Consider the following 19,581-nt stretch of genomic DNA (forward strand, 5'->3'; position numbering starts at 1 on the left):
AGGCAATGTCAGTAAACGTTTCTTACATAGACTCTAAAAACCTGCTTTGAAGGATTGATCAACCCAACAGTCATGAAAATACCTCCCACAATTAAATATGGCCATATGACAATGGAGAAATTTTTCTTTTCAGTATTATGTATCTAAGAAATCCTACAGTTTGAAGGTCCTTAATAAGTCAGAAGTTTCTAACTAAGGTCAAACCTTTGTGTATTGTTGTATAGACTTATTTCTTGCTGTAAAAGATAGAGTTAAATAATCTTGAGTGTTCCAAAAGAAATTATTTTAAAATTGTTCTCTGTTAAGTCGGCAGACCATATCTTTCTGAAACAATACACCATGCACATAATTACGATGATTTGGCTCAGAGAGGTGGAATAGCAGCTTGCTTCCTGAGTGAACCATTTAATAGTCTCAGCCAACAAGCTTATACCTCAATCACAGTCTGTCTGTAATAAATCCAATGTCTTTAATTTTGTGGTCAATACTTTTGGCATATAGGATATTCTTCTCCTCCACATGTACTACAGCAAAAGAGGTGTGAAGTTCCATAAAACAAACATCGTCTAGAATCTTGCTGAAAGTGAAGGAACTATCCAGAGATTTGTAATGCAATGGTAATAGTTTAACTGTTCATTTACCTTTGAATTATACTATTCTGTTAGTGATGGCATCTTCACTGCCAGCTTTCACTATATTAGTCTGTTTTAATGTAATAATCCTGCAATCATTCTCCTAATCAAGCGCTTGTTAATCTGACTAAACATGTTAATCGCTGAAATTGTAATGACTTGCTGTTCAAGAATGTCCAATGTTAGGGTCCCAGTTGATGTTATTACTGGACAAGTTAGATCCCAGATTGAAATTTGTCTTGACAGATCAAATTTTAGATTAGATTAGATTACTTACAGTGTGGAAACAGGCCCTTTGGCCCAACAAGTCCACACCGACCCTCTGAAGAGCAACCCACCCAAACCCATTCCCCTACATCTATCCCTTCAGCTAACACTACGGGCAATTTAGCATGGCCAATTCACCTAACCTGCACATTTTTGGACTGTGGGAGGAAATCGGAGCACCCAGAGGAAACCCACGTAGACACAGGAAGAATGTGCAAACTCCACACAGACAGTTGCCTGAGGCGGGAATTGACCTGGTTCTCTGGCACTATGAGGCAGCAGTGCTAACCACTGTGCCACCGTGCCTCCCATTTGTTTTTATTTAATAAGCTGGTCTTTCATTGAAATACAAACATGCAATGCTGCAGATTCAGTTATAACAACAAAATAAATGTTTATTAAGTAAAAGAAATAAAGACAAAATAGATGAAAAACAATTATATAACATATACAAAGCAAAATATTTTTAAAAAACAGAAAGTACAATCCCATTGATCTCAACATTACTGTGTTATGACATAGAAAATACTAGAGAGAAATCTCTTCTTTAGCACATCTCTTAGGTTTGACTTAATGATGTTTCTTTTAATTCCTGATCTTGAGATTTTGGTAACATCTTCCTTGGGTATCATTAACTGAGCTTAGACTTTCTCAGCCATAGATGATCCCTTAAGGATTCTAACTAAACACTTCTGGTCTGGAACAGTCAAACTAAAATCCTTACACTGAGGTAACCTAGTTCTTAACAGTTTTAAATTATCACCTTTCATCAGGAAGAACTGAATTTTTATAGCTAACTTCAATGAGAATTTCTCAAACTGACACCAAAAGCTTTCCAGTCTATGGGTTATTCCCCTGTGAAAAATAGTTAATTCTTGATTATTTTATCTGAAAATAAATTGTCTTCAATGTTTACACTGTTGACTTCAAAGATTTCAAAATGCAAAAATTCCTATTAACACTCCAGAGACTCCTTATCTCATACTAGCTTTAAAAAAAAAAGGTTGTAGAAATACTGACACAGATCACAACCCAGATGGCTCCAGTTAAAAATTGAAACTCTAAAGTAAATGATAGTAAAATGCATATAAATCACACACCTTGCATCATGCTATCCAAAGAGAGTAACATTGCCATAAGGTTACAAGAAGAAGACACATCACTACTTCTCAGGGATTAAGTAATTGGCAAGATCGGCAAATCTGCCCATATTGTCCAACAGACATTTAAAAATTCGGTCTGCGAACTAAAACACAAAAGGCTAACAGGAAATCTGATACTAAAACAAGAAACACTTAAGCAGACCAACATTGATAAAAAGCAATTAAAAATTAGCATGTAACATGAATATTCTTCATCTAAATAAGACCATAAGACATAAGAGTGGAAGTAAGGCCATTCAGCCCATTGAGTCCACTCCGCCATTCAATCATGGTTGATGGGCATTTCAACTCCACTTACCCGCATTCTCCCCGTAGCCCTTAATTCCTTGTGACATCAAGAATTTATCAATTTCTGCCTTGAAGACATTTAGTGTCCCGGCCTCCACTGCACTCTGTGGCAATGAATTCCACAGGCCCACCACTCTCTGGCTGAAGAAATGTCTCCGCATTTCTGTTCTGAATTTACCCCCTCTAATTCTAAGGCTGAGTCCACGGGTCCTACTCTCCTCGCCTAACGGAAACAATTTCCTAGCGTCCACCCCCTCCAAGCCATGTATAAATGTGGGGCCTAAGCTGATTTCCTAAGAGGGATGCACAGTGGCTCAGTACTTCCCACTGCTGCCTCAAAGCGCCAGGGACCCATGTTCGATTCCAGCCTTGGGCAACAGTCTGTGTGGAGTTTACATAATCTCCCCGTGTGTATGTCAGTTTCCTGAGGGTGCTCCAGTTTCATCCCACCATCCAAAGATGTGCAGGTTAGGTGGATTGGCCATGCTAAATACATTTACAGAGATAGGTTAAGGGGTTTGGCTCTGTGTGGGATGCTCTTTAAAAGGTTGGTGTGGACTCAATGTGTCCAATGGTCTGTGGGAATTTGATGATTCTAGAATGTGAATCTTAGGTAGAGACCATGATGAAATTGTATATATGACCATTTATATTCTTTCCTAAGGGTTTCTATTCTTCTTCTAGATGAATGTGAAAAAGTAGCAGAAATTTACCTTGATGTTCAAGTATTTGCTGTTATAGGTGGTAAAAATGTCAGGAAATCATTTTTCAATTGAAAGTGTGAAAATCCTTCTGCCCTGTCAAATCTAAACTGGATCTTGCTTGGCAAGTTTTGTTTCATCACAATCTTTACTCAAACTCATAGAGTCATAGAGTCCAAAAGCACAGAGAGAGTCCTTAGGCTCAAACTGGTCCATGCTGACCAAAATGTCCACCTATGCTAACCCCATTTCCCTGCACTTGGGTCCATATCCTTCTAAACCTTTTCTATCTGTATATTTGTCCAAATGCTTTTTAAATGTTATTAATGTATCCACCTCAACCACTTCCGCTGGCAGCTCATTCCAAACGCATACCACCTTCTGTGTTAAAAGGTGCCCCTCAGGCTCCCCTTTATTCTTTCCCCTCAAACCTTAAACTGATGCCGTCTAATCTATGATTGCCCAACACTGGGAAAAAGACTGAATGCATTCACTCTATCCATGCATCTCATGATCGTATACACTTCTGTAAGATGCCTCCTCAGTCTACTACACTCTCGTGAAAACAGTCTTAGCTTGTCCAATCTCCCCCTACGACTCAGACCATTGAGTCATGGCAACATTCTTGTAAATTTCTTCTGCACTCTTTACAATTTAATAATATTCTTCCTGTAGCAAGATGACCAAACCTGAACACAATACTCCAAATGTGGCCTCACCAATGTTCTGTACAGCTGCAATGTAACTTCCCAACTTCTATAATCAATGCCCTGGCTGATGAAGGCCAGTGTGCCCTGTCTACCAGTGACTCCACTTTCAGAGAACCATGCACCTGAACTTCAAGGCTCCTCTGTTCCATTACACTCCTTAAGGCCCTACTATTCAATATTAAACTCCTACCTTGATTTAACTTTCCAAAATGCAAGACCTGACACTTATCTATATTAAACTCTATTTGCCGTTTCTCGGCCCACTTCCCCAGCTGATCAAGGTCCTGCTGCAATTTCTGACAACCTTCCTCACTGTCCATAATACAGCCTCATCTTCAACATTTCCACTACTTAAAGACAAATATGAACTATGGTCGTGCAATCTCACTCAGAAATGGTCTGGCCCTTTATCGGACATTGCATGTGGTATGTGCATACACTTTAATCTGCTGCTTCACCCTAATAAACAGATGTCAGGTGTAGCTCAATTACAAGAACTAGTGCAATGGGTGAAAGCAACGTTTGAAAGAGTAACATGATTAAAAATATATAATTCTAAGAAAAGTGGACAGTCAGTTTTTAAAATGCAAGTATGCATATCCAACTATTTTTCTGTATGTTTGAATAATCTGTCGTGGTGCCTCCCACTGCCAGTGATTGGTCCCATAATCTGCTGAATTACAAAAATGTCAAATAAACCAAATATTTATTGTGGTGAATTCAGTGGACTGCTGCTTACACATTGTACCTGGCTCACTCATGGAAGAATTATCATGTTTGACAATGTATTTTCTTTTTACAACTTATCTTACAATTTATTTCTGCAAGTTTGTGGCTTTTGGAATAAAATTACATTAACTGCTAATTTCCTTGTATTCCAGCACATTTTTCTTGGACTAACTCCCTTCGAGCTTTGTAACATTAGTAATTAGATAAGAGGCTGTCAGATGCAAAAGTACTGCTATGAAGAGACTTCTGTGAGGGAGTCACCCGGGATGGTTTCTTGCTGTCAAGTAGATGAATGAATTCATTAGTCAGAGTGGAAGAATAAGAGAGAGATTGTAGGTATCTAAGTATTTTGTATATACAATAAAGTGATATCATTTGTTGGCTGCTGTACTATTCCAGCCCCGCGTGGAGATGAGTGGGTAACTCTTTCATCTATCGTACCTGATAAAGTACAGCTCAGAGCTTGACTTAGTTATATCAATACACATGCTGGCAATAATGTCAGTTCAGAAATAAGGCTCCATATTTTCTAAGACTTAGGGAGATTCTGAAAGAATTCTTCAATATTTCAATGTGTTTATAATTTTCCTATATTCTGAGTAAGTATGACACAGATGCCTAAGTTTGTATGAAAGGATCATAAAGAGAGAAGGACCCTCCACTCAGTTTTTGGAACTTCTTTAACTTGTTTAATCATATATAAAAATCATCAGTCTTAATGTAATGATATTAAGAAGGTAATATATTCTAAACAAGTAAAATGCTGAACAAAATGCCCTGAAGAGACAAATTGAAGTGGTTGACATAGTTTGCAAGCAAGGCTTTTGATTATCATGCTCAATTGTATCCTAACAATCAGCTACAATAATACAAATTTATACATTGTAGTTAACATGGAAGATATCCAAAGACAATTCACAAAGGGAACCTGATACTGAACAATGGGAAAAGAGCTTGGGAAGGAGTCGAAAAGGTAGACTTTGATATTGTTAATAAAATGATCATAATTAGCAAGGCTGAAACTAGAATGATTTTTATCCTCTGGGATATGTACGCTGAATATTCTGATCCAGCCATCTTAGCAGGGGTCTTGTTTTAAAATTCATGAACTTTTTAAAAAATATATTCATTTTACTTGCTTAATTTCAAAACACAGAATTCTAATATTCACAAAAATGCCAACAATGCTAAGTTATAACAAGACTGACTTTTCAACTACACTGCCTTCTGCACCAGAATAAAGTGCCAAGATAAAGACATTACGAGTCCCAATATCAACATAATCTTCATAAGTGGAAATTGGACAGACTCAACAGGGACCTGCTTTTACAGACCACCTGATCTTATATTCCATACAACTTAACATTGAGCAAATTGGAATGGGGTGCAAAGAGGGTGTTCCATTCAAGTTTATCCATTCCCTTGGGCATGTTATTTTAAAATCAGGGCTTATGGTGCGAGAGAGAAATGTGCGATTTCTACAACAACAGAGGCCATTTAAGAGCAATTTTCTAAATTAGAGATACTTTTATGAAGTGATTGGAGAAATAGTAATTCCTCTAGTTGGGCATCAGCTATTGCAGTGGGTTGAGCTTCTATCTTTCGAAGTCATATATCACCTTGATTAAAATATAAACCATTCTTTCTGGATTAACCATTTCGTTTTTTCTTTCCTGACACAGATGGTTGTGCTGATTAAAATTAATGCCAAAATTGTAGTGTAATTTAGTCATATCATAAATCCTCAGAGATATACTGGGAGAATGAAAAGAATAACTCTCTGAGAGTTTGGCAAGCACGGGCTGTTTTGTATCTATTGCTCAGAATGCCTTTGGGATCCCTGTGAGTGATCTTGCAGAAGCATGAGATACCTGTATGTCACAATGCAAAGCTGGAGTTGACTTACTTTCAGAGAGGTTTCCCTGACAGGAGTTTTCTAAAATATAGATATTGTTTGAAATTCTTGGTTAAGGCCCGTTAGGACTTTGGAGTCAAATCTTGCTTTAACGTGACCTCGTGAACAAATCAGGGGGTTTCCTAAATGTTGTTGTGTACTCCTGATCCAATTTTCTTACAGCACACATATTAGGATCCCTTTTCCCAAGAGCTCCTCAGGTTGTCTTTCAAAAATATCTTTCACAACAAATGATAATTTTAAGAGTTAAACTTTGGTGGGACTAATCCTCTGTGACGTTATATAAGGCAGCACAGCAATAGCTGCATATTCTGGTAAAATGCCATGAATGTAGAAAATTGTCCTTAGATACTCTGCAGAAACATTATAAAAAGGAGATTCTGAAGCAGGAGGCATTAGAGTGGCTGATGAATAGCACAGTCAAAAAGATGACTTTTAACAAGGGTCATAAAGAAAGACAATGAGTTTTGAAAGCAGACAAAATTAAGGAGGGAAAACCAACTCTTGATGTCTATGTGACAGAATGCATGGCTTCCAATTACGGAGTGATTTTGGTTTGATCCTAAAAGGTTAGAGCTGGAGGATTGTAAAATTTTCTGAATGGGAACAGGCCATGGTTATCGAATTGCACTAGAGATAGGAGGTGCAACCCCAGGAGAACATGAACTAATAGATTCAGACATTTTAATCTGATGTTTTAGGAAACTGGCCTTTAGCAAGGATAGGAATGATGGATGAGTGAGACTTCATGTGGAATGTGTTGAAATATATTCACTCTAAAGGATGAATGTTTGGGAAAAGCAACATTAGAATAAATGAGTCTAAAGCTGACAAAGTCTTGGATGAGATTGGTTGAGATAAGAAGGGAGGCAGGTGATGTAATGGAGGCAGTTGTAGGCAGGATATGGGGTCAAACATCTGCTAACACATACACTAAAATGATAACAAAATACTGTGGATGTTGGAAATCTGAAATAAAAACTAGTGGAGAAACTTAGCAGGTCTGGCATAATTTGCATTGGGAAACAAATTAATATTGTGAGTCGGATGTGATTCCTCTTCAGAACTGTTTTTTTTTAATGAACATACACAGGTCAATCACTGCCGACAATGAACTGCCCTTCACTTTTGCAGTATGGAAAGAATTGCCCCAGACATGACTGACAGAAGGAGATCAAGATTCTGGTTTACAGACAGGGACCTGGAGGTCCTGGTGGATATGGTTGTGAAGTGGAACCCTGTCCTCTTGCCCAGAACCATCAGTGGAGACCACAGCACTAAACCCTGCCTTCCACTTTTGGGGTTGCCACCCAGAGGTCCATGTTTAGAGCAATGCCCAACAATGCAGGAAGAAGGTAATGAAGTTTTATGCTCCTCAAGGTCTTATGGACCAGACAAAACCCCCTTCAAATATATCAAGGAGATAGCCTTGACCATATCTTTTCTTATTTAAAGACTAGTGTAAGGTACTGTGTTTCAGATGTAATTCAAATAGTTACTCTACTCAGCTTTAAGCAAAACATACTTTATTCTTATTCTACAGTTAAAATACAAACAAAAGAAAGAAGAATTGATATAACATAACTTTATTGGATAATAGATTATTTAACTATGAAATACCATCTGTTTCAATATAGTAACATCCCATAAACACACCCTTGGCAAAGGCAAATTCAGTAAAATAGATTGCCTCACATGGAATTCTGGCAGTAGAGAGAACTGCAGCTGAGGAATAATAGCTTCCACATCTAGGCTCAAGGCTCCAGCAACTGCTGAAAGCTAAACTAAAACCCTGGTTCTGTGGGAGCTTGACTCCACCCTTCATTCCACTTCTTTTGTCCAACTTTTAAAAAACATCCAAGGTCTCATAAGCTGTTTACTGTATCAGATTGGAATAGATAGCTCGGTACCTATATCTCAATCTTGGAATAAAACAAAACAACAAAATACACTTCTCTTGAAACCATAGTGTCGCCACAAAGGGTAAATATTCTCTCTGCTGCATCTCTCTCACCCTATCTCAGCTGCTACATATATCTATCACCAAAACTCACGGTCTGCCACTCTCACAATTATTATGAAGTTGAAGGCATGTACTGTATCTTTAAGAGAGAGTGAAAACTGTTTTGCTCTGAGAGCTTGCAGGCACCTGTCATGCGACTGACTAGCAGTCTCAGAGTGTACTGGAAACTTGAAAATATGTAACAGTTGGCAGTGAAACAAAGACCTGAGCTTTGGTTGTGGTTTTCACAGCCATTTGAATTTAACCAATCATTTTAAAATATGCCCCAGGATACTAAAACCCAATCAAATTTGAATTTATTGTTTTTGCCAACCTCAAATCAATGAGACAATCTGATGTTAGGGGTATAAAGAAGCAGACATTTTGAAAGTTACCCAGAGAGTAACCAACCACCATCGCCAGAATAACTGCCAGAAAAGCACTCTCTGTCAAACATACCTTTCTCATATGAAACATGTTTGCAGCTAAAGACCAAAGATGACCCAGAAAAGATGACAGCTGCTGCCTGGTTTTGAAACTAAATTGATGTAATTTTAGAACGGGTGGTTATTGGAACAGTATATTATTATAGAGTTGGAGGCAGATAACAAGCAGTTAGCAGCAAGGAGGTTTAGATTTATAAAGAGTTGTTGTTTAATGTTCACTTTTAGAGTTAAAGAATAAATTGATTTTGTTTCTTTAAATAGTGGAACTTGGGAGTTTTCTGTCACTCATATTTTAACAGATTACAAGGTGAGGTGAGCTTTTCTGAGTGTTTGGTTTAATTAGCAGAAGGGTTCACCATCATGTCAAAACAATTTGGGGGCTTGGGTCCATGATTTGGACAGATTTAGACAGATCCAGTCTGAGATTTGGACAGATTTGAACAGACTTGGGGGATGAAATTTCCCAGCAGATTTAAACATTTGCCAATTAGTGTCCTAAATCTTTAAATAAAATTCAGGTGAGACAATTTTTTAAAGTCCAGTTACTTATGGTTGGATAAATTAAAAGTTAGAGAAATGGCGCTTAAAATTTCTAAAGAGGTTCTAGGGTTTGAAAATGATTCCAAATTTGCCATGAAAGTTTAGAAAGATAGCAGAAGGCCATACTTTTAGAATTAGCAAATAGGTTAGAATTGGCTCTAACAAGGACAGAAGTAAAGCTGAAATTATAAGGGAATTACTCAAGCATTTAGGTATGTTAGAGAAACAGACAAGTGCAGTCGAGGTAGAAAAACTTAAATTACAATTGAGGAAAATGGAGTTAGAGGATAAAGAAAGGGAGAGAAGAAAGAAAGAGAAGAAAAAGAGAGAGAAGGTTCTTAGCTGAGCAAAGAGAGAGAGAGAGAAGTAAAAGAAAGAAACAGGGAAAGAGAGAGAAAAGGAGAGAACTTCAGAAGTTGCAACTTAGTCAACAAAGTCAAGTTAACAGGATGGAGATTCAGAGAGAAGGTAGTGATGTATGCAAATACGTGAAAACATTGCCACATTTGTAAAAAGTGGCTAGGCAGTTGGAGTGGTCAGAGAACTTGTGGCTAATGCTAGTCCAGACTAAACTGGTAGGCAGAGGTGGTGAGGTATTTGTAGCACTGTCAGATGTGGGGGTCAAGAAATTATGCAGATGTCAAATGGTCTATTTTGAGTGCTTATGAATTGGTACCAGAAGCATATAGATAGTGGTTTGGAAACATCAAGAAGGAACCAGATCAGACTTGTGTTGAATTTGAAAGAATTAAACATAGTAATTTTAATAGATGGGTGTGGGTCTTAAGATAGATACGATCTATGAGGCTCTAAGAGAGATTAATCTGCTGGAGGAGTTTGAAAACTCACTTCCAGTGATGATAAGAATTCATATGGATGAACAGAAAGTTCAAGAAGTGAGAAGAGCAGCAGAAATGACAGTTGAATATACATTGGTGCATAAGGCAAAGTTTAGCTTCCGGCAAGAATTTCATCCAGTGAGGCATAGAAATTGGGAGAAGGGGAGATCCTACACTACAAAACAAAGAGTAGAGAATACTAGTAATTGTTTACCAAGGTTTAAAAAGATGCCCAAGAGGGTGAAAAGGAGGTGAAAGTCCTCAGGTGTTTCCACTGTGATAGAGTGGGACACGTAAAGTCACAGTGTTGGCTGTTAAAGAAAGGCATTGTGGATAATGATGTGGTTAAAAAAAGCTAAGTCAGTGCCATTAGTGAAGGTAGTAAAGGAGACCCCAAGTAAAGTCAAGGAGCTGCAGGAGAATGTACAGACTAGGCAGGGGCTGGGTATGGAGTTAATGCCCTATCTCTATAAAGAATTTGCCTCGGGGGTAAAGTTTACTCAGAAAGAACAGAGGGAGAAGAACAAGAAGTTATAATTTTGAGAGATACAGGATCTAATCAGTCACTGATAGTAAGGGATGAGCGAATATATGCTCTTTCTGATCTGTTACCTGAGAATGTGGTAATTTGTGGATAGATGGATAAAAATTTAGCGTTCCCCTATGTATGATCAGGTTGGAGTGCCAGCTCAAGACTGGGGAAGTCACAGTGGGAGTGATTGACAGAGGGTCAGTTCCAGGAATACAGTTTGTCCTTGGAAATGATTTAGCAGGATCCAAGGTAGGAGTAATGCCACTTGGAGTGGAGAAGCCCAAGGAAGACCAATAAGCTGAGGAGTTAAAAGAAAAATATCCTGGAATTTTCCCAGACTGTGTAGTAACAGAATTCCACTATCATAAGTCACAGCACGAAGTAAAAATTAAAGAGAAAAATTAAGGAGTTGACATCAGTTAGCAAACACCCTGATTGAAGTAATGGTGCAGGAAAAACCTGAACAGGTAGAGGGTCAGGCAGAAGCATTTACTCCTGAAAGGCTAATGGACTTACAACAGAAAGACGAGACAATAAAAGATCTATATATTGATGCATACTCAGCTGCATACTCAGACAAGGAGCTGAGAATATTCCTGGGGTTTATTATCTTAAAGATAGTATCCTAAGATGAAAATGGAGACCAAGGCAGTTTAGTGCAATGAAGAAATGGGCCAAAAGTGCATCAGATTGTATTGCCAGTAGCATACAGACAGGAAGTGTTATGGGTTGCACATGAATTACCAGGAGGAGGTCATCTGGGCATATGGAAGACTCAGGCTTGCAGGCACCCGTCATGTGACTGACTAGCAGTCTCAGAGTGTACTGGAAACTTTAAAATATATAACATTTGGCAGTGAAACAAAGACTTGGATTTTGGTTGTTTTTACAACCATTTGATGTAACCAATCAGTTTAAATTATGCCCCAGGATACTAAAGCCTAATCAAATTTGAATGCATTGTTTTTCCCAACCTCGAAACAATGAAACAATCTGATGTTAGGGGTATAAAGAAGCAGATATTTTGAAAGTTAGCCAGAGAGCTATCAACCGCCATCGACAAGTAACAGCCAGTAAAACACTCTCTACCAAAGGTACCTTTTTCATATGAAACATGTTTGCAGCAAAAGACCAAAGATGACCCAAGGAGATCAACAGCCAGAGGAAGGAGGATACCAGAGATGATTACCGCTATCTTTTTTAAAATTTAGTTTATGTAATTTTAAAATGGGTAGTTATTGGAACAGAATATTGTTATAGAGTTGGAGGCAGGTAACAAGCAGTTAGGCTTAGAGTTGTAAAGAGTTAAACTTTACAGAGTTCACTTTTAGAATTAAAGAATAAATTGGTTTTTTTCTTTAAATAGTGGAATTTGGGAGTTCTCTGTTACTCATACTTTAACAGATCACAAGGCAAGGTGAGCTTTTCTGAGTGTTTGGTTTAAATAGTAGAAGGGTTTACCATTGTGTCGTAACACAATAGTATGCAGCATTGTCCCTCCCTCACTCCAATCATCCCAAACCATCATTTCCAGACTACTAACCCTGCATAACCTCTGTATTGCCTACCTGCCCATTTAGATACCTCAGTACTGTTTCTCCAAGGCAATAGGGTGATGAGGAGACCTTGATCTTACTCCAGATATCCCTTTCACATGATGAGACTGGGTCATGCAAGTAGGTACTAGTCAGTGGAAGACTCACATATACAACACCAAACTACCACCCCTCCCAACTACCACAAACACTACCACACTCCCACCCTTCCCCCAACCAGGATCTGACCTTCACAGTTGCAGAGTGGAAAGAATGGCTTCACAAATGGTTGACCGAGACAACTTGGCACTTCCATTTACTGGCAAGGACCTGGAGGTCTATCACCAAAATGCCCCAGGGCTGCCAGCCAGAAACTCCAAGACTAACAGGACAGGCCCCTTCCACCCAGCTATGGAACCCAGGGCTGCACCTAGACATAGTGGGAGGGAAAGGAGAAAGAAAACCTGCCGAGGGTATAAAAGGTGAAACGGCATTGTAAAAGTACCTTCACATTTGTAAATACGTGTTCACTTTTCATTGCCAACTGTGTCAACAAATATCATTCCAGCTGCAACTACAAGAATGGAAATACAGATCCTAGTCATCCTAAGCACCAGATAATGTTCTAACCCTGTCTGAATAGTGTCAATTCCTTCTATTGTGCCTATACTAGCATGAAGTTATGTCAGGATTGAATGAGGAAGTATCAGAGGTTATGAAGGCTTCCATCAATTTGTAACCTAGCCTTTTATTAATCAGTATGAAATACGAGGAACAAAGCATTAACCTGTACTTGCAAGTCAATGAAAGCTGATTTCATGAAGCTCAATGCCATTGAAAGATGTTGAGGAAGTTATCCTGTCTCCATCCTTCAGTTGATATTGCTACTCTGTAGATGCTGCTATTCCATCTGTTTTTATTTGGCGCAATGACACAGCTCACATTAATTCAGATTGACCATCACATAGTGTTCTTGCATTCCCCAGGAGTTCAGACCAGAGAATCTATGGATTTAACAGCATCACCAGACTGAGCACTACTTGAAAGGATTTCCTGACATGGCGTACATGGAAGCTGATGCTGGGGAGATACCTGGCCCTCCTTGGCTTCAGTGGAAGAAATTGCATTGAAAGATGTGCATGGTCTTCTGTCCTCCACCTCTGCACAGAGTATTGTGCTGCTGCCTCTCTCTCACCTGCATGGCATTCCATGGAAGATGTGGCTGTCCTATATTTTCACCAAATCCTGAGGGAACCTATGGCTGGAAGCTTTACTGTAAGAGGTTGCACCAAGTTTGTTGGAGATTGAGAAAAGCAGCTTCCGTGCCTGGATCCATTGGGGATGGTTCCATTGAGCCAGTGTAGGAAATATCAGGAATAGAGCAGCTCCTCAGACATTCAGTCGCCACAGCATGGTATGGCATCCTTGAAACACTGGGACATGAAGGCTAATAGGATGCCTCAAAATGGACCTGGCATCGTGTTAACCTGAGTCAGACATATACAGTTCAAGCTGTTTGGCAAATATACAATAGGGATTTGTATGTAGTGCAGCAAATATAAGAACCTCTCTCCCACTCCAGCCCTCACATTACTCAATAAAGGCAGCATGGCACATTCAGTAACGGTGTGGGCATCTTATGGTCCAAAATGTGAAATGAGCAGCTTCTGCACCTTTTGTGTGCTTTAAGGCCTTATAATGTGATTGTGACTTTAGCAACTAAAGTGAATTTTTACAGCTTACACAACTACATCTGTTCAGAGCCATTAGTTGGATTCATTTGTAATGTTGAATGGTGTGGTCAAGGTTGCCTGTGGTCAGGACTTTTAACCACACAGTGTACAGTGCATGATGCCCACGTACAGAGTTGCATGATAACTGATGTTTTAATCTATAATTGTGGGGGTCTGTTTAACAGTCTTGACCTTTGAAAAGTGTAACATTGCATAAAAACGGAACCGTTTGGTCAGAGGGAAAAACACTTATCCACCCATTCAGGTGTGGTGGAATCCATTTTCCATTTCAATAGCATATTTGTGATTTGGATGAGGGTGAACGGCAGCACAGATCATGCTACTCAGAGTGAATCACATCCTCAGTCTCACTAATACTTCCCTAAACTTTCAATATTCTTCTCTGGCTTACTCTCCCTGTCAGCCCCATCATAGAATCACAGAATCCCAACAGTATGGAAGCAGGTCATGTGGCCCACTGAGTCCACACCAACCCTCCAAAGAGCATCCTACCCAGATCCACCTTACCCTGTTGCTTTGCACTTATCAGGGTAACACACCTAGCCTGCACATACCTGGACACCATGGATAATTTAGCATGCAATCCACCTAACCTGCACATCTTTGGACTGTGGGAGGAAACCAGAACCCCAAAAGGAAACCCACACAGACCAGAGGAGAATGTACAAACTCCACACGGACAATCCCCTGAGGGTGGAATTAAACCCGGGTCCCTGGTGCTATGGGGCAGCAGTGTTAACCACTGATCATCGAGCCAACCATCTTGGTTAATCTTGCCCATATTCACATCCAACCCTTTATTGAACATTCAAATGTTTACTTTATTCCTTGAGCCTTACACCTACAGCTTAGTTATGTCAAATATAGCTATGTGTTGTCTCCTCGAGTGCAAGGGGTGGTGGTGACTCTCCCTCCCAGAGAATACCTTACCACCACATGCTTTATTTTCTCTACTTATATATAGGGTTCCTCCTCTTCACAATTACTACCCCCTCTGTATCTCAGTATGCTGTCATCAATGCTCAAAATTGAATTATTCAGCTTCCCTATCACAGCATTCAGTGATCGGAATCCCTGGATTAACTGTGGCTCGCTCCACTACCTGACGACTCTTTCTGATGAGGCTCCATATCCCTGGCGGGTTTCTATGCGGCCCCATGACTGGCTTACTGCTATCTCTGGACTGGTTGCTCTGGTCCCGCAGGGGAATGGCTGTGCCTACCCCTGGGACTTTAATGGTACAGTCCTTGATGTCCCAAATCCCGCCGTTATACTGAGAGGAGGTGATACTCTTGACTTACTGTTGCAGTAACCCCTGACTGAACCCCATTTACTTAAACATGGCTTTGAGACATGGCTGGCTGGTTGAAGCACATCCAGTGTGTTTTTCGTATATACAGCTGTTAAATACTGTCAGTGTGACAATGATGTGTGGTGAGTCTGAAGCATGCCTGATGCCAAGCTGCAGACAGAGGCTGTAGGCCACTCCCATGGAGCATGTCCTGAAGTGTTGGGCCTGCTGGCTGATATAAAGCCTTGAAGGAGTCCCAGTGGTGAGCTGGAGCCACATTCTGTTGTGACATTCATGTTGTGTATGGTCACTGTCTAGCTTCTCTTTGCCTCATGCAAAAATAGCAAACCACATACAAAAGAAGCAAATAAGCCTCATGCCACCTCACCATTCAAAGTCGGTTGAGAAATCCGACTTTCTTCAGAATCTATTTTTTTCTGATCTCACCGTAATTTCTAAACTGAATTGCCATTGCCCACATTGTTCATGAGCTGGGAAAATTGAGCCCACTTTGTTTATGCCAACACCTGGAAGAGTCATTTGTCTAGCCCCAATCTCCTGCTCTTTCCCAATAGCCCTGCTATACCATTCTCTTCAGACTACTACCCACTTACATTTTGAAAATCATGCTTGAAATTTCCTCTACCGTATTTCAAGACAGTGTATTCCAGATTTTATTTTGTTCATTCATTGGGTGTAGGTGACACTAGCGAGGCTAGCATCATTGCCCATCCTTCATTACCCAGAGGGTGGTTAAGAGTCAACCACATTACTGTGGGTCTGGAGTCACAACTAGGCCAGATCAAGTAAGGGGCAGATTTACTTCCCTAAAAGACATTAGCGAACAAAATTGAATTTTTTTTTAACAACAGATGACAATGGTTACTATTAGACGAGAAAAAAATTTCATCATCTACCATGATGGGATTCAAACTTGTGTCCTCGGAGTGCTAGCTCAGTAACATTACCACAACACCACTGTCTCCCCTAACTGCTGTGTAAACAAGTCTTTGCGTAATGTCACTGTTGATTCCTTTTCAAATCTCCTTAAATTGATGTGCTCTGGTCCTCAATTCTCTCCCTTCCCCATCCAAATGGAAACAGTTTCTCTCTACATATTCTACCCAGGTCCATCAGGATTTTGAAAACTTCATCAAATCCCATCTCAACATTGCATTCTCTAAAAGAAACAACCCCAGATTTGCTAATCCTTCCAAACAACTGGAGTCTCTGATCCCTGGAATTATTCTTGTTAATCTTTCCTGCATTACTCCAAAGACTTGAAGTTAATGCCCAGGATTGAACACAATATGGCAGTTGATGCTAAACCATTGCTTTATAAAGTCCCATAATTATATAATGTCAGGCGCCATGTCAAAAAGAAGACAACTTGGTTGGTCAGGAATTTAATAGAGTTGGAGTTGAGAGAGCAGGCTTGTCTAATATCCAAGATGTGCTTTGGGAAGGGATGGGAATGATTTATAGATTTAATGGGAGGTGTGTCAGGGAGATGGAATTGGCTTCCATGGAAGGGCAGTTGGAAGAATAGCCCATGAACAGAAGGTACTTAGGTCAGAGATAAGGTACAGAGAGCTTGGAAGAGAAATGTTAAAATTAATTGTTACCTGTGTCCTCTGGAAATGTTCCAGAGCACTGAACAGTTTTGGCAGAGAACAGAGTAGTTCGGTAAAACTTAATACTCTTGTTTTTTTCATAACAGATGACTGAGATTACTTCGGATCAGGTGCATACAAGTTTGTATGATTTTTCTTAACTTGAGTGAGGATGTGCAGAGAATTTTAAGAGGCAACAACAGAAGTTGTTAATAAAGAAGTTTTGACTGAGGATTGAAGGTGGATGACCAACTCAATTGCTCTGGAGGGGTTATAATAAATGGTAGTCAATGGTTACCAGAGTTTGAGGCTGGAGTTGTAAGTGGTTTATGGGAAGGTTTGTTTCCTGGATGAATGAAGAACTGAGGATGGAAATGCTTCATGTATTGGGTCATGTGGATGTAGTAGTAGAACCAGGTTGTGTCAGTCATTGTGGAGGACAGAGGCCATAAGTGGTGTTAAGTTGGTCAAAACTGAAACACCCAAAACCAGAGATCTTCCAACTAAATCTGGGCAAGAAGCATTTCTTCCTGCCACAGTACAGTCATTTAAATGTGATCCTTGATCAAGGAACAAATGATTTATAAAAGAGTGTTTAGTAAATTTCCTACAGCCGAACAATCTTAGCCATTTGGGGTGCTGACATGCCATCCTGATCTGTTACACTTCTGTTGATGATTAGTTGCACCTCACCTTTACTCTCAAGCTTTTGTTTCTGACATGGCGATGACCTGAAGTACAATTGTGCAGTACTCAGTTGACATATTGTACAAGGATGCTTCTGAGTGGACCCAAAGGCTTGGTCTGTTTAGAAATTAAAATCTATGAGAAATTCAATGAAAATCTGACTGTTCATTGAAGGTGATAGGTTCCTATTCTGCCAATGTGTGTTTAATAATACCCAATTGGGGTTGGCTGGATTTGTTAGGTATACTGCACTTAATTCACTTATTTTGAATCATGTTCTCTTCACAAATTTATTGAATTGTGGTATCATTCTCAGAAAACAAGTATTTTATACTGCTACTGTGACTATCAGCAATTATGGATGCAATATTGCATTCTGTGCAACTTTAAAGCCCTTGGCATAAGTTGGTGCTGACATACTGATCTAACTAAGGGATCATTTATGTTTGATTTAATACAGGCAAAGTATCTTATGGGTCATTGCCAAAGGGTGTACTTTATGCAACCACAGCCCATCTGGAGCACACACTCTTAACTGAGTTTCAGATTCTAATTTGTGACTCAACCACTTGTACGTTAATGCTCTTGTCTGCTTTGCCGATGAGAGACTCAATGTGAGCAGCATTGTTAAAGGGCTAAAATAAACAAGTATATTTGAGCAGATGTTGGTATGTTCTAAAATTCAGAATATAAGGACACCATTTTTTTTGGAAAGCTATAATATTTGATTTGATTTGTTTTACTGTTTTCACATGTACCTAAGTACAGTGAAAAGTTTTGTTTTGCGAGCAGTACAGGCAGATCACAGCAAACAAGGACATACCGATCATAGGCAGAATGAGGCATGCATTCCTGATGAAGGGCTTATGCCTGAAATGTCGATTCCCCTGCTCCTCGGATGCTGCCTGACCTGCTGTGCTTTTCTAGCACCACACTCTTGACTCTGATCTCCAGCATCTGCAGTCCTCACTTTCTCCACAGAGTGAGGCATGCAAGGTTAAAACAGTGGGGGTTTTGCATTCTTGGCATGTAACTTTATCAAAAGCTAAACAAAGCTGATACAGTACATCAAGATGCATTCAGTTAAGAACAACAACTTTTTCTATTTCTAAACATATGTCTGTTCACAAACCATGCCTGTTTACTACTAAAAATAGCAACATTCAGCCATTGAATTGAATGAAATGACTTATTGTCACTTGAATATAACAACGAACAATACAGTAAGACGCAGTGAAAAGCTTGAACTGTCACTTCAATCTGGCACCATTTTAAATAGTTTAAGAATGAAAACGATATACCTGAGGGAGAGTCTATCTTTGTTCAGCCGTCTCCACCATGTGTTGAGCTGACTCCACCAATAACACCTACATCTCCACCGCCTCACCGCTGCCTGCACCATACCCACCAGTAACACCTCCGCTGCCTGCACCACACCTACCAATAAAACCTCCACCGCCTCACCGCTGCCTGCACCACACCCACCAATAAAACCTCCACCGCCTCACCGCTGCCTGCACCACACCCACCAATAAAACCTCCACCGCCTCACCGCTGCCTGCACCACACCCATCAATGACACCCCAACCTTCGCCTGCACCACACCCACCAATAACACCTCCGCTGCCTCACTGCTGCCTGCACCACACCCACCAAATAATACCTCTACTGCCTCACCGCTGCCTGCACCACACCCACCAAATAATACCTCCACTGCCTCACCGCCGCCTGCACCACACCCACCAATGACACCCACACCGCCTCACTGCTGCCTGCACCACACCCACCAATAACACCTACATCTCCACCGCTTCACCGCTGCCTGTCCCAGACCCACCAGTGAAGGATTTGCCACTCTTGAGGCACCATCTCTTAACCGCTGGGCCCACCTCGCCTCCGTCGATGATACCAGGTCTCGTGCTGAACCCACACTCACC

The 19,581-nt window shown here is 40.1% G+C and overlaps 1 long non-coding RNA gene across 1 annotated transcript; it reads left to right on the top strand.

The window, feature by feature from the left end:
- Positions 1-538: 538 nt before the first annotated feature.
- LOC140485475 (uncharacterized) lies at positions 539-13,363 on the top strand. The gene is made up of 5 exons (XR_011962340.1): positions 539-617; positions 4,643-4,822; positions 5,379-5,463; positions 7,540-7,760; positions 13,286-13,363. It is a non-coding gene; the product is annotated as an uncharacterized lncRNA (long non-coding RNA).
- Positions 13,364-19,581: the final 6,218 nt, after the last annotated feature.

Source organism: Chiloscyllium punctatum, chromosome 14 (assembly GCF_047496795.1).
Source record: "Chiloscyllium punctatum isolate Juve2018m chromosome 14, sChiPun1.3, whole genome shotgun sequence".
Taxonomy (NCBI): domain Eukaryota; kingdom Metazoa; phylum Chordata; class Chondrichthyes; order Orectolobiformes; family Hemiscylliidae; genus Chiloscyllium; species Chiloscyllium punctatum.